The 14,406-nt window shown below is 47.0% G+C and overlaps 1 protein-coding gene across 3 annotated transcripts in view; it reads right to left on the bottom strand.

Moving 5' to 3' along the window:
- The window catches only part of LOC124711389 (germinal-center associated nuclear protein), a 294,702-nt gene extending 280,673 nt beyond the window's left edge, over window positions 1–14,029 (bottom strand). For all 3 annotated transcript variants that reach the window (XM_047241452.1, XM_047241443.1, XM_047241459.1), the window contains exon 1: window positions 13,876–14,029. The gene's annotated coding sequence lies outside the window, so the exon portion shown is untranslated. The remainder of the gene's footprint in view (window positions 1–13,875) is intronic.
- Between the last annotated feature and the right edge of the window lie 377 nt (window positions 14,030–14,406).

Here is a 14,406-nt window from a genome sequence, read left to right as displayed (position 1 = left end):
TGGGGCGAATAAGATGCACTGCCATCCTTAGCCTGGCGTTCCTCCATGGTGTGTCCAGGGAGGAGAACGATTTGTGGTCATACTTCTTTGCACTGAACTGAGCCCATGACCACTTATAGACTGCTGGGGTTTGACCACCAGCAAGAGATGACGTACTACGCTTCATCACGTGTCATCCGCCCTCATGCCACCCAATCTGACCAGGGGCCGTCCCCATGGATGCCACCCAGCTGCAACAGAGGCCACCTGGCAGGATGGCCATTGCTGGGAGTCCCAATGCCCTAGGGGAACAGGCATCTGTTCCTTGGCATATGTGGGGAATTAACAGCGCTGTGTGGTCAGGGGGCTACAACCAACAGGGTACATGGCGGCCCCACCACAATGGACTGGCTACCGTGCTGGATATAAGGTGCAAACAAGCTAAGAAGTCCATTATCATCGTCAGCGCACAAAGCGATACTGCACAGTGGATGCAGGGAATCGCACCCAGGAGTTTGACCTTGCCCAACAGCAGGAGGATGAGCGGAACTGCAGATCCACGTCAACAAAGGATGCGAGAGGTCTCAGCCCATGATGGACATGATGCACCATGTAAGGCACCCTTCCCCAATTGGCTCGCTCTTCAGGAAAATTTTGAAAAATGGAGGTCAACCCCAACAGGGAACCATCGCATTAAGGCCAAAATGTGAGACACTCCTTTCAGGCGCTTCTTATGACAGACAGGAAATACCTCAAGCCTATTCTAACCTCTGGACCTGCAGGGGGGGAGTAGGATACGAGTCATCAGCAACATACCAGCTGCTGAGCAACAGTTCAATGTTCTGAGAAGATCATCTATGAGGATCAGTTAGCAAGGTGACACTGCTCCAATAGAACAATGACATCTTTAACATGTTGGAGATATGAGATTCAAGAAACAATGCATTATGTTACCAAAAACATAAAAATATTTTAAAAAATAAAAAGACACAAAGGTAATGACACCTCCATGGAAATAATGGATTGGTTGGTTGGTTGGTTTGTGGGATTAAAGGGACCAGACTGCTACGGTCATCGGTCCCTTTTTCCAAATACTAAGAACACCCACATAAAAACGATTAACAGAATAGACCACAGACGATAAAGAACAAGAGAAACTTAGACAAAGACAAGACAAAACGAACTAAAATCCCACAGAGTGTGACGGTGGTTGGCCAACCATAGAATTAAAAAAGGAAAAGCCAACCACTTAGAAACACATTAAAAAATCAGTTTAAAACTGTAGGCCAAAGGCCAGAATCAACACAAAACAATAAAAGAAAACAGAAACACTCAGTTTAAATGATGATAAACCCCTGCCCGAATAATACGTAAAACTAAGTCAGCCATAGCAGAGTCATCTGATAAAAGGGCAGGGAGCGTGTCAGGCAGTGCGAACGACTGCCTGAGCACAGCTAAAAGTGGACAGTCCAATAAAATGTGGACCACTGTCAAAACGGAGCCGCAGCGACATAAAGGTTGGCCCTCACATCGCAAGAGGTGGCCATGCGTCATCCATGTGTGCCCAATGCGCAGCCGGCAGAGGACAACAGACTCCTTGCGAGAGACCTGCAAGGAGGAGCGCCACACACCGTTAGGCTCCTTGATGGCCCGAAGTTTGTTCCGTGAAGGCAGGACGCGCCATTCAGTGTCCCAAAGGTCTAGAATTTTGCCGCATAGGAACGCTCGCAAATCTGTCTCCGGGAGGCCAATGTCCAGAGTTGGTGTACTGGTGGCCTCTTTCGCCAGGCGGTCAACATTCTCATTGCCGGGTATCCCAACATGGCCTGGGGTCCACACGAAGGCCACAGAGCGGCCGCAAGAGGCAAGAGTATGCAGGGACTCCTGGATAGCCATCACCAGACGGGAACGAGGAAAACACTGGTCGAGAGCTCGTAAACCGCTCAGGAAATCGCTACAGATAACGAAGGACTCACCTGAGCAGGAGCGGATATACTCCAGGGCACAAAAGATGGTGACCAGCTCAGCAGTGTAAACGCTGCAGCGAGCCGGCAAGGAACGTTGTTCGGAATGGTCCCCTAGAGTTAGCGCATAACCAACACGACCAGCAACCATCGAACCGTCAGTGTAAACAATGCCAGAGCCCTGATACGGTGCGAGGATGGAAAGAAAGTGGCGGCAGAAAGCCTCCGGAAGGACTGAGTCCTTCAGGCCCTGTGCCAATTCCAGCTGAAGGCGAGGGCGAGGCACACACCACGGGGGTGTATGCAGAGGTGCCCGGAAAGGAGGCGGAAGAGGTAAAGCCCCAAGCCCGGAGAGAAGCTCTCGGACGCGGACCACGATCGTATAACCAGCCCTGGGCCTGCGTTCTGGAAGATGGACGTGCGACTGCGGGAATAGTAGCCGATAGTTAGGATGCCCTGGAAAGCTGAAAACATGGGCAGCATAAGAAGCCAGCAAATGTTGGCAGCGTAATCGCAGTGGAGGGACACCTGCCTTCACTAGTATGCTGTCCACAGGGCTGGTGCGGAAGACACCAGTGGCAAGTCGTACCCGCTGTGTAGTATTGGGTCCAGCACCCGCAACGCAGATGGGGAAGCGGAGTCATAAGCCAGGCTCCCATAATCCAGACGGGACTGGATTAACGCTTGGTAGAGCCGTAACAGGGTAGACCGGTAGGCGCCCCAGCTGGTGTGGCTCAAGCATCTCAGAGCATTTAGACCCCGCCAACACGCCTGTTTAAGCTGCCGAATATGAGGCAGCCAAGTCAACCAGGCATCAAAAACTACACCCAAAAACCTGTGGGTCTCCACCACAGCAAGAAGTTGGTTGTCAAAATAAAGCCTCGGTGCAGGATGGACCGTTCGGCGCCGGCAGAAATGCATAACGCAGGTCTTGGCAGCCGAAAACTGAAAACCATGCGCTACAGCCCAAGACTGCGCCTTGCGGATTGCGCCCTGTAGCTGACGTTCAGCAGCTGCAATGCCAATAGAGCTATAGTAAAGGCAGAAGTTGTCCGCATACAGGGAAGCGGAGACAGAATTTCCCACGGCCGCAGCAAGCCCGTTAATGGCTATTAAAAACGGGCAGACACTTAAAACAGAACCCTGTGGCACACCGTTCTCCTGGACGTGGGTGGAACTATATGAGGCCGCGACTTGCACGCGGAAGGTACGAGACGACAGAAAATTGCGGATAAAAATTGGCAGAGGACCCCGAAGACCCCATCCATGAAGCGTAGAAAGGATGTGATGGCGCCATGTCGTATCGTACGCCTTCCGCATGTCGAAAAAGACAGCGACCAGGTGCTGACGGCGGGCAAAGGCAGTACGGCTGGCCGACTCCAGGCTCACCAGATTGTCGGTGGCGGAGCAGCCTTTACGGAACCCACCCTGTGACGGAGCCAGAAGGCCAGAGACTCCAGTACCCAATTCAAACGCCGACTCACCATCCGTTCAAGCAACTTGCAAAGAACGTTGGTGAGGCTAATGGGTCGGTAGTTGTCCACCTCCAGAGGGTTCTTTCCAGGTTTCAAAACGGGGATGACAATGCTTTCCCGCCATTGCGACGGAAACTCCCCCTCGACCCAAAGACGGTTGTAAAGGTCGAGGAGGCGTCGCTGGCAGTCCACTGAAAGGTGTTTCAGCATCTGACAGTGGATGCCATCTGGCCCAGGAGCGGTATCAGGGCAAGCAGCTAGGGCACTGCGAAATTCCCACTCGCTAAATGGAGCATTGTAAGATTCTGGGTGGTGGGTGCGAAACGAAAGGCTCCGACGTTCCATCCGCTCTTTAATGGAGCGGAAGGCCAGTGGGTAATTGGAAGAAGCGGAACTAAGAGCAAAATGCTCTACCAAGCTGTTGGCAATTTCGTCGGAGGCTGTACAAACTGCTCCATTCAGTGAGAGCGCAGGGACACTGACAGGGGTCCGATAGCCATAGAGGCATCGGATCTTGGCCCAGACCTGCGATGGAGAGACATGGAGGCCAATGGTGGACACATACCGCTCCCAGCACTCCTGCTTGCTTTGGCGGATAAGGCAGCGGGCCCGCGCACGCAGCCGTTTGAAGGTGATGAGGTGTTCAATGCAGGGATGTCGCTTGTGACGCTGTAGCGCCTGCCGGCGATCTTTAATCGCTGCAACGACCTCAGGCGACCACCAAGGCACAGTCCGCCACCGAGCGGACCCAGAGGAACGGGGAATGGCAGATTCGACGGCAGTAACGATGCCGGTGGTGATCGACTGAACCACCGCATCAATGTCATCATTAGAGAGAGGCTCAATAGCGGCAGTGGAGGAGTACAAGCCCCAGTCAGCCTTATTCATAGCCCATCTGCTAGGGCGCCCAGAAGAGTGACGCTGTGGTAGTGACAGAAAGATCGGAAAGTGGTCACTACCACACAGGTCGTCATGCACACTCCATTGGACAGACGGTAAGAGGCTAGGGCTACAGATCGAAAGCTCAATGGCGGAGTATGTGCCATGCGCCACACTGAAGTGTGTGAAGGCACCACCATTTAAAATCAAGAGATCGAGCTGCGACAATGAATGCTCAATGGTGGCACCTCGACCTGTTGCCACTGACCCACCCCACAGAGGGTTATGGGTGTCGAAGTCGCCCAGTAATAAGAAAGGTGGCGGCAATTGGGCTATCAGCGCAGCCAGGACATGCTGCGCGACATCACCATCCGGTGGAAGGTAAAGACTGCAGGCGGTAACAGCCTGTGGCATCCACACCCGAACAGCGACAGCCTCTAAAGCTGTTTGTAGAGCGATAGACTCACTGTGAAGAGAGGTAAGGACATATATGCAGATGCCACCAGACACCCTTTCATAAGCTGCCCGGTTCTTATAATAACCCCGACAGCCACGGAGGGTGGGGGTTCGCATTGTTGGAAACCAAGTTTCCTGAAGAGCAATGCAGAAGAAAGGGTGAAGGCTGATAAGTTGGTGGAGCTCAACTAGATGGTGGAAGAAACCGCTGCAGTTCCACTGGAGGATGGTATTGTCCATGGCAGAGAAAGGCGTGACGGGACTGGGAAGGCAGATTACGCCGCTGGGTCACCTGCTGCCTCCAATGGAGAACCCGTGCAAGTGCTATCCATTGCGTCTGAGGGACCGGCGAGATAGAGGTCCGCAGCGGACCCAAGGATCTCCACCTCATCCTCAGACGCAGCTTGTAGGTAGCGGTGGAGTAGGTGCCACCGCAGGTGTCTTGGTCTTACGGGTCTTCAAAGTCATTTTCTCTCGCTGTTCCTTTGGTTGTCGTTGTTGAGAGGGCTCATTGGAGTCAGTCTCCGGGACCGAAGAGGACCACGAAGCTCGATGACCAGCGACCTGTGGCTTCTTCAGCCACTGGTTGGTGTCGGCTGTGCCGCTGGTAGGAACCTGGGAAGGGAGTGACCCAAAGACTTACGCTTCTCCGGCTTAGAAGTGGGGACTGGTGTCCCCAGTGGTTTAGTGGGTGCTGCTCCCGAGGTAGATGGTGTGGGAGCAACAGCGAGAGAAGGGACCCCCATCGTCAAGGGGGCAGGTGAGGTCCTCTGACTCTGAGAGCTGACTGTATGTCTTGCAGCTGAAGGAGCTGGAGCAGGAGTGACAGTGGAGGCATAAGATGACATCATGCGCACGGGATGTAGCCGTTCAAATTTCCGCTTAGCCTCAGTTTAGGTCAGTCAGTCCAGGGTCTTATATTCCATGATTTTGCGTTCTTTCTGTAAGATACTGCAGTCCGGCGAGCAAGGTGAATGAGGCTCTCCACAGTTGACACAGACGGGAGGCGGAGCACATGGAGTATCGGGATGAGATGGGTGTCCACAATCGCGACATGTGAGGCTAGAAGTACAGCGAGAGGACATGTGACCGAACTTCCAGCACTTAAAGCACCGCATCGGGGGAGGGATATAGGGTTTGACGTCACATCGGTAGACCATCACCATGACCTTCTCTGGTAATGTATCACCTTCGAAGGCCAAGATGAAGGCACCGGTAGCTACCTGATTGTCCCTCGGACCCCGATGAACGGGCCGGACGAAATGTACACCATGGCGCTCTAAACTGGCGCGCAGCTCATCATCAGACTGCAAAAGTCGGTCCCGATGGAAAATAATACCCTGGACCATATTTACACTCTTATGTGGGGTGATGGTAACATTAACATCCCCCAACTTGTCACAAGCAAGTAACCTGCGTGACTGGGCAGAGGATGCCGTTTTTATCAAAACTGACCCAGAGCACATTTTGGACAAGCCCTCCACCTCCCCAAACTTGTCCTCTAAATGCTCTACAAAGAACTGAGGCTTCACGGATAGAAACGAGTCACCATCAGCTCTGGTACAGACGAGATACCTGGGCGAATACATGGCACTGTCATTCATTGCCTTTCGTTCCTCCCATGGTGTGGCCAGGGATGGGAACGATTTGGGGTCATAAACGTTAGGTTTAAAATGAGCCCTCGAACGCTTAGAGACTGCTGGTGGCTGGCCGCCAGCGAGAGACGATGTACCACGCTTCATTACGGGTCATCCGCCCTGATGCCACCTACTCCGACCAAGGGCCCTCCCCATGGGCGCCACCCAGCCACAGCAATAGCCACCTGGCAGGATGGCCATTGCCGGGAGTCCTGATGCCCCAGGGAGATGGGCATCTACTCCTTGGCATACGTGGGGAGTTAACGGCACAGGCATCAGTAGAGCGATCCCTGTGTTGTCAGGGGGCTACAACCAACAGGATACATGGCGGCCCCACCACAACGGACTGGCGACCGTGCTGGATCTTAGGTGCAAAAATGTCCAAGGTCGTCATCGCAGTTAAAAGCAACACTGCAGAGTGCAGCGTGGTAATCGCACACAGGGACGTATCCTCGCCCAAGAGATGGAAAACAAGCGGGACACCATTGCAATGACGAAAAAGCCGGCTAAAGGTCTCAATGTACAACGGATACAGTGCACCATGTCCATTATAATTATCCGGGCTGTTATGCCATGGTCGGTTGACGAATTCTGTGTCGATTCCCAACGTTTCGTCTCCGACTGCGGGAGACATCTTCAAGGGGGTCCGTAGCTCAATGGACGGTCCAACACACCCTCTGGCTCGCTACTGACTCGTTGGGAATCAACACAGAATTCGTCAACCGACCACGGCATAACAGCCTGGATAATTACAATGGACATGATATTTCCGGCCGTGAAAGTCTACATTTTAGTAACAGTGCACCATGTAAGGTGCCCTTCCCCAATTGGCTCGCTCTTCAGAACAATTTAGAAAGATGAAGGTCAAACCCGAGAGGGGACCATCACATAAGGCCGAAACAGTTGAGACTCCTTTTAGTCGCCTCTTACGACAGGCAGGAATACTGCGGGCCCATTCTAACCCCCGAACCCGCAGGGGGGGAAATAATGGAAATAGAGGTATTTTGGATGGGGATGTTCTTGTTATTAATAGCTCTGAGCATGTAAAAAGCTCGAAAATACAATACCATACCATAGTGGGAAAACAGCAGTTTCATCACAGACACAAATGTAACTACGGAATGCACAATTAATATAAAAGACTGTTGTGAAAGTTAGTTTTGCCAACTCACAACCTCACTATCACCTTGCAAACTAATTTAGGCCTCAAACTATACTACAGATCAATCTGTCACCTACAAGTTCATTTTAAAAAAATAGCTTTCTAGTGTGACATATTCATTACCTTTGTCAAGACCCAAACTATCACCTTCCAACCTAACCTAGAAACCAAACTGCTCTACAGTTCATAAAACATTGCAAACTCATAAAAAAGAGAAAACTATACAGATGTAGTGTACAACACAATTCAAAACACTGTTCCCCTCAACTAACTGCAATCTCGACTATACCTATATAAGTCCAGTAAACAACACACATGTCAAGAAAGAACTAAATTGATGTACTGCAAAAAAAACACACGACCGAGACATCCAACTAACGTACAAACCAACAAAAGGACCAGACATCATCTATCTAACATATAAAGTCCAAAAGAAAAGTCAAGGATGGTATAACAACAATATTATGAAAAGAATAGAGTGCCATGAACCATACAGATGGAACGATGAATTGTACACAGACACAACAAAATTACTTCTCCACATTTAAGCTTTCAGTCAAAAGGCCTTCTTCTGAAATAGAGGGGTCGACAGAAGCGTCCGATCCCACGCGTCGGCTTTGACCCGTGACGTAAGGGTGTTGTGTGTGACGTCATGACGGCGCGGAGTTTGGTTTGAGTGTGGCTGTCTCCAGTTCTATTTTATCTTATTTTATTTACTTTTCTGATCTGTTCGTTCTATCTCGTGAGATTTTTTTTTTTTAATTTAAAAACACTTATTACTTATTTTAATTATCTGTTTCCTCGAATTTCTGTTTTAGTTTATTATATTTATCTTTCTGATCTGTTCGTTCTATCCCGTGAGATTTTTTTTTTTAAAGACAAAAAACACTAATCAGCTACTGAAGCATCTTTATCTTCTATGGGTTGCAGGGTGGGTATTCATGCATGGCTGTCTTCACTTACACGTTGTAGCTACGCAAGGCGTCTAAATTTGTTTATATTTAGTTTGCCCCCCACCCAAAACACCCCATATCCCGCGCTTGTCCCGTTAGTGTCATTAGGCTTCTTGTGGAAAGTGTGTGTGTTTGTTTTTGTTTCCGCCATATTTGTGACGTCATGGGTCAAAGCAGACGGGTGGGATCGGACGCTTTCGTATTTCCGAAATAGAGAATACACTAACATGTCTACTGTCTCCAGATGCTGTGGGCGGACTGTAGAGTACAACTGCACCCAAAAGCAGCAGCAATCTGGTGTGCATAAGGACATACGGTGGAGGCGTACGGTGGGAAGAAGTAGGAATAGCAGGATGAAGATGGGGGATATGTAGTGATGCTTATGGGGGGGGGGGGGAGAAGTGGGAATCGAAAGAAGCAGGGAAGGGGATACATGGGTGGAGTATAGGTACCTGCAAAGGTTAAGGCCTGGGTGTAACAGGAACATAGGACGTAGCAGGGAGAGTTCCCACCCACACAATCCAGAAAAGCTGGTGTTGGTAGGAATGATCAAATGACGCAGGTTGTGATGCAGTCAAAGCACATCGTATTGGGCAGCATGTTTAGCAACACAGTCTGCAAAACCATGTAAATCAGGCCCAAACCTTCTTGCCATATCTCATCTGCATTCATAAAATTCCCCTGTTCTGCAATCCCAATTTCTTGCATCCCATCTCTCACTCCAAAACTCAGGCCATCCAGGAACTATAGCAGCATGCACAACAGCACCTCCCAAAACTCTCCAACCTGTACACCTCCTACTCCCACCTGGACCTACCACAGTCCACCATCTCTACAACAGCCTCCGAAACTCCTGTGCATACCATCATATGCCGACAAACTATGTCTTTTATGCCTAGTACATTTACCATGCCGTCAGAAACTTACTTCCATCATAATACACAATCCAGAACCTAAACAGACTCAAAACATAGTCAAAAAGCATTTCCTTCAAATGTCTTAGTCCCACAAAAGTATCAGCCTTTCCAAAGACCTTGCCTTTTGCCTCATTCCCAAAGTCAGTCAAGCTGGACTTGTCATTGACGTTCTCTCCTTCTCCCGGTCCCAATAGTGGAAACGCTTTTTCACCACCAATCCTACCAATGAGACTCAAGCCAAAAATGATACCGAACCCTGCCTGCCTGAGTTCATTCCTCATACAACTGTGATTCCCCCACCAAAAAAAATATTCCAGAATTTATCGACTTTCATATTTCTCTACATTTAGCGTCTCGTTACATTTCATCCTCCCCCCCATGAACCATGGACCTTGCCGTTGGTGGGGAGGCTTGTGTGCCTCAGCGATACAGATAGCCGTACCGTAGGTGCAACCACAACGGAGGGGTATCTGTTGAGAGGCCAGACAAACGTGTGGTTCCTGAAGAGGGGCAGCAGCCTTTTCAGTAGTTGCAAGGGCAACAGTCTGGATGATTGACTGATCTGGCCTTGTAACAATAACCAAAACGGCCTTGCTGTGCTGGTACTGCGAACGGCTGAAAGCAAGGGGAAACTACAGCCGTAATTTTTCCCGAGGGCATGCAGCTTTACTGTATGATTACATGATGATGGCGTCCTCTTGGGTAAAATATTCCGGAGGTAAAATAGTCCCCCATTCGGATCTCCGGGCGAGGACTACTCAAGAGGATGTCGTTATCAGGAGAAAGAAAACTGGCGTTCTACGGATCGGAGCGTGGAATGTCAGATCCCTTAATCGGGCAGGTAGGTTAGAAAATTTAAAAAGGGAAATGGATAGGTTGAAGTTAGATCTAGTGGGAATTAGTGAAGTTCGGTGGCAGGAGGAACAAGACTTCTGGTCAGGTGACTACAGGGTTATAAACACAAAATCAAATAGGGGTAATGCAGGAGTAGGTTTAATAATGAATAGGAAAATAGGAATGCGGGTAAGCTACTACAAACAGCATAGTGAACGCATTATTGTGGCCAAGATAGATACGAAGCCCACGCCTACTACAGTAGTACAAGTTTATATGCCAACTAGCTCTGCAGATGACGAAGAAATTGAAGAAATGTATGATGAAATAAAAGAAATTATTCAGATTGTGAAGGGAGACGAAAATTTAATAGTCATGGGTGACTGGAATTCGAGTGTAGGAAAAGGGAGAGAAGGAAACATAGTAGGTGAATATGGATTGGGGGACAGAAATGAAAGAGGAAGCCGCCTGGTCGAATTTTGCACAGAGCACAACATAATCATAACTAACACTTGGTTTAAGAATCATGAAAGAAGGTTGTATACATGGAAGAACCCTGGCGATACTAAAAGGTATCAGATAGATTATATAATGGTAAGACAGAGATTTAGGAACCAGGTTTTAAATTGTAAGACATTTCCAGGGGCAGATGTGGACTCTGACCACAATCTATTGGTTATGACCTGTAGATTAAAACTGAAGAAACTGCAAAAAGGTGGGAATTTAAGGAGATGGGACCTGGATAAACTAAAAGAACCAGAGGTTGTACAGAGATTCAGGGAGAGCATAAGGGAGCAATTGACAGGAATGGGGGAAATAAATACAGTAGAAGAAGAATGGGTAGCTTTGAGGGATGAAGTAGTGAAGGCAGCAGAGGATCAAGTAGGTAAAAAGACGAGGGCTAATAGAAATCCTTGGGTAACAGAAGAAATATTGAATTTAATTGATGAAAGGAGAAAATATAAAAATGCAGTAAGTGAAACAGGCAAAAAGGAATACAAACGTCTCAAAAATGAGATCGACAGGAAGTGCAAAATGGCTAAGCAGGGATGGCTAGAGGACAAATGTAAGGATGTAGAGGCCTATCTTACTAGGGGTAAGATAGATACCGCCTACAGGAAAATTAAAGAGACCTTTGGAGATAAGAGAACGACTTGTATGAATATCAAGAGCTCAGATGGAAACCCAGTTCTAAGCAAAGAAGGGAAAGCAGAAAGGTGGAAGGAGTATATAGAGGGTCTATACAAGGGCGATGTACTTGAGGACAATATTATGGAAATGGAAGAGGATGTAGATGAAGATGAAATGGGAGATATGATACTGCGTGAAGAGTTTGACAGAGCACTGAAAGACCTGAGTCGAAACAAGGCCCCCGGAGTAGACAATATTCCATTGGAACTACTGACGGCCTTGGGAGAGCCAGTCCTGACAAAACTCTACCATCTGGTGAGCAAGATGTATGAAACAGGCGAAATACCCTCAGACTTCAAGAAGAATATAATAATTCCAATCCCAAAGAAAGCAGGTGTTGACAGATGTGAAAATTACCGAACTATCAGCTTAATAAGTCACAGCTGCAAAATACTAACACGAATTCTTTACAGACGAATGGAAAAACTAGTAGAAGCCAACCTCGGGGAAGATCAGTTTGGATTCCGTAGAAACACTGGAACACGTGAGGCAATACTGACCTTACGACTTATCTTAGAAGAAATATTAAGGAAAGGCAAACCTACGTTTCTAGCATTTGTAGACTTAGAGAAAGCTTTTGACAATGTTGACTGGAATACTCTCTTTCAAATTCTAAAGGTGGCAGGGGTAAAATACAGGGAGCGAAAGGCTATTTACAATTTGTACAGAAACCAGATGGCAGTTATAAGAGTCGAGGGACATGAAAGGGAAGCAGTGGTTGGGAAGGGAGTAAGACAGGGTTGTAGCCTCTCCCCGATGTTGTTCAATCTGTATATTGAGCAAGCAGTAAAGGAAACAAAAGAAAAATTCGGAGTAGGTATTAAAATTCATGGAGAAGAAATAAAAACTTTGAGGTTCGCCGATGACATTGTAATTCTGTCAGAGACAGCAAAGGACTTGGAAGAGCAGTTGAATGGAATGGACAGTGTCTTGAAAGGAGGATATAAGATGAACATCAACAAAAGCAAAACAAGGATAATGGAATGTAGTTTAATTAAGTCGGGTGATGCTGAGGGAATTAGATTAGGAAATGAGGCACTTAAAGTAGTAAAAGAGTTTTACTATTTGGGGAGCAAAATAACTGATGATGGTCGAAGTAGAGAGGATATAAAATGTAGGCTGGCAATGGCAAGGAAAGCGTTTCTGAAGAAGAGAAATTTGTTAACATCCAGTATAGATTTAAGTGTCAGGAAGTCATTTCTTAAAGTATTCGTATGGAGTGTAGCCATGTATGGAAGTGAAACATGGACGATAAATAGTTTGGACAAGAAGAGAATAGAAGCTTTCGAAATGTGGTGCTACAGAAGAATGCTGAAGATTAGATGGGTAGATCACATAACTAATGAGGAAGTATTGAATAGGATTGGGGAGAAGAGAAGTTTGTGGCACAACTTGACCAGAAGAAGGGATCGGTTGGTAGGACATGTTCTGAGGCATCAAGGGATCACCAATTTAGTATTGGAGGGCAGCGTGGAGGGTAAAAATCGTAGAGGGAGACCAAGAGATGAATACACTAAGCAGATTCAGAAGGATGTAGGTTGCAGTAGGTACTGGGAGATGAAAAAGCTTGCACAGGATAGAGTAGCATGGAGAGCTGCATCAAACCAGTCTCAGGACTGAAGACCACAACAACAACATACATTTCATGTGAGCTGAAGCCTTTTTACGAAGTAAACAGACATTCGAACATTATTTTAAAAAATAAGCCACCATTGTAAATAGCCTCACCACCTCAGAAGTCTACAACAAGAACTTACATATCATATGAGAAAGTATTTATGTATGGTATTAACAGTGTGTGTTATGTCAAACTTATTTATGGCAAACGCAAAGTTACTTCTGGCTCTATGAATTAACCTGCCTGTGGGATTAACTGTAAATCTCAACTTAGGCAACAATTCTTGAACTACTACAGATTATTTTTAAGTGTCTCTTGTACGAACTTAAGTTGACAACTGAATAGAGAGAAAAGCCAGAATAGTGTATTCAACAATGTCACAAAATTCGGGTAAGACCGGAAGTTCTCGACTAACATGATTAGTAATTGTTACTGTAAAAATACGATCCTAGAATAACCCAATACTTATCTCAAAAACTAGCAAGCATTATATTCATAATCGCTTGTTTTCATTCGACAATGATTCTAAAACGGTTTGATGAAATAGCACATCCCATAAAAGTTCTGTATTCCACATGATAGGCGCCTGTAATTTCAGTTTATTTTAAAATCGCAGACACCTCCAAATTTAAAAGGAAAAATTAACAAGGTAACAAACTGCGGCAATGGTAGCGTAAATAATAAATGGTCAATTATGTCGAAACAACAGCTTTTAAGGTGAAAAAGAATACTTATGTTGGCAATAATTTGTAAGTGGTACCTCATAAAAATTTGGCAACGACATGCGTTTGGACACAAAATAATACGCACCACAGTCAAAAGACAAATTCCCAAGTTAATCCATTTTGAGCTAAAAAGAGAAAGTTATCCTCTTTTTTCGAATGTCACCTTCTCTTTGCGATTCGTGCCATGCCCTACAGTACGACACCAACTCACATACCGCGGTGACAACAAACATTCAAACCAAAACACTCGTATATTCTTTGCGAAGATGTGACATTTTCGATACCGGTATCTCTAGCGCGGTCGACTTACGTCACGTTTCCGGCATACGCATGCCCCATCCATCGCAATCGCCAGTCATCCGGCCCGTGAAAACAAACTAGTTCCAGTAATTTCGAATTTTGAAGTGAGGTACTGTTAAATGATGCGGATCAGCTGGATCTTATTCAAATAAAATATTGTGAAATATATGAAGTGAATGATGGGCTGAAAATGTACGATTAGGAAAACAGGAAAAAATGTAATAACAAATTTAAGTTACAAGCCAAACCGAGAATTGTAGATATTTATCTGTGGTATTCCGAAGAAGAAGCTACCTCGTTTAATATGAGATTGGTT

Source organism: Schistocerca piceifrons, chromosome 1, assembly GCF_021461385.2.
Source record: "Schistocerca piceifrons isolate TAMUIC-IGC-003096 chromosome 1, iqSchPice1.1, whole genome shotgun sequence".
NCBI classification, from domain to species: Eukaryota; Metazoa; Arthropoda; class Insecta; order Orthoptera; family Acrididae; genus Schistocerca; species Schistocerca piceifrons.
This window is presented reverse-complemented; position numbering and strand designations above follow the sequence as displayed.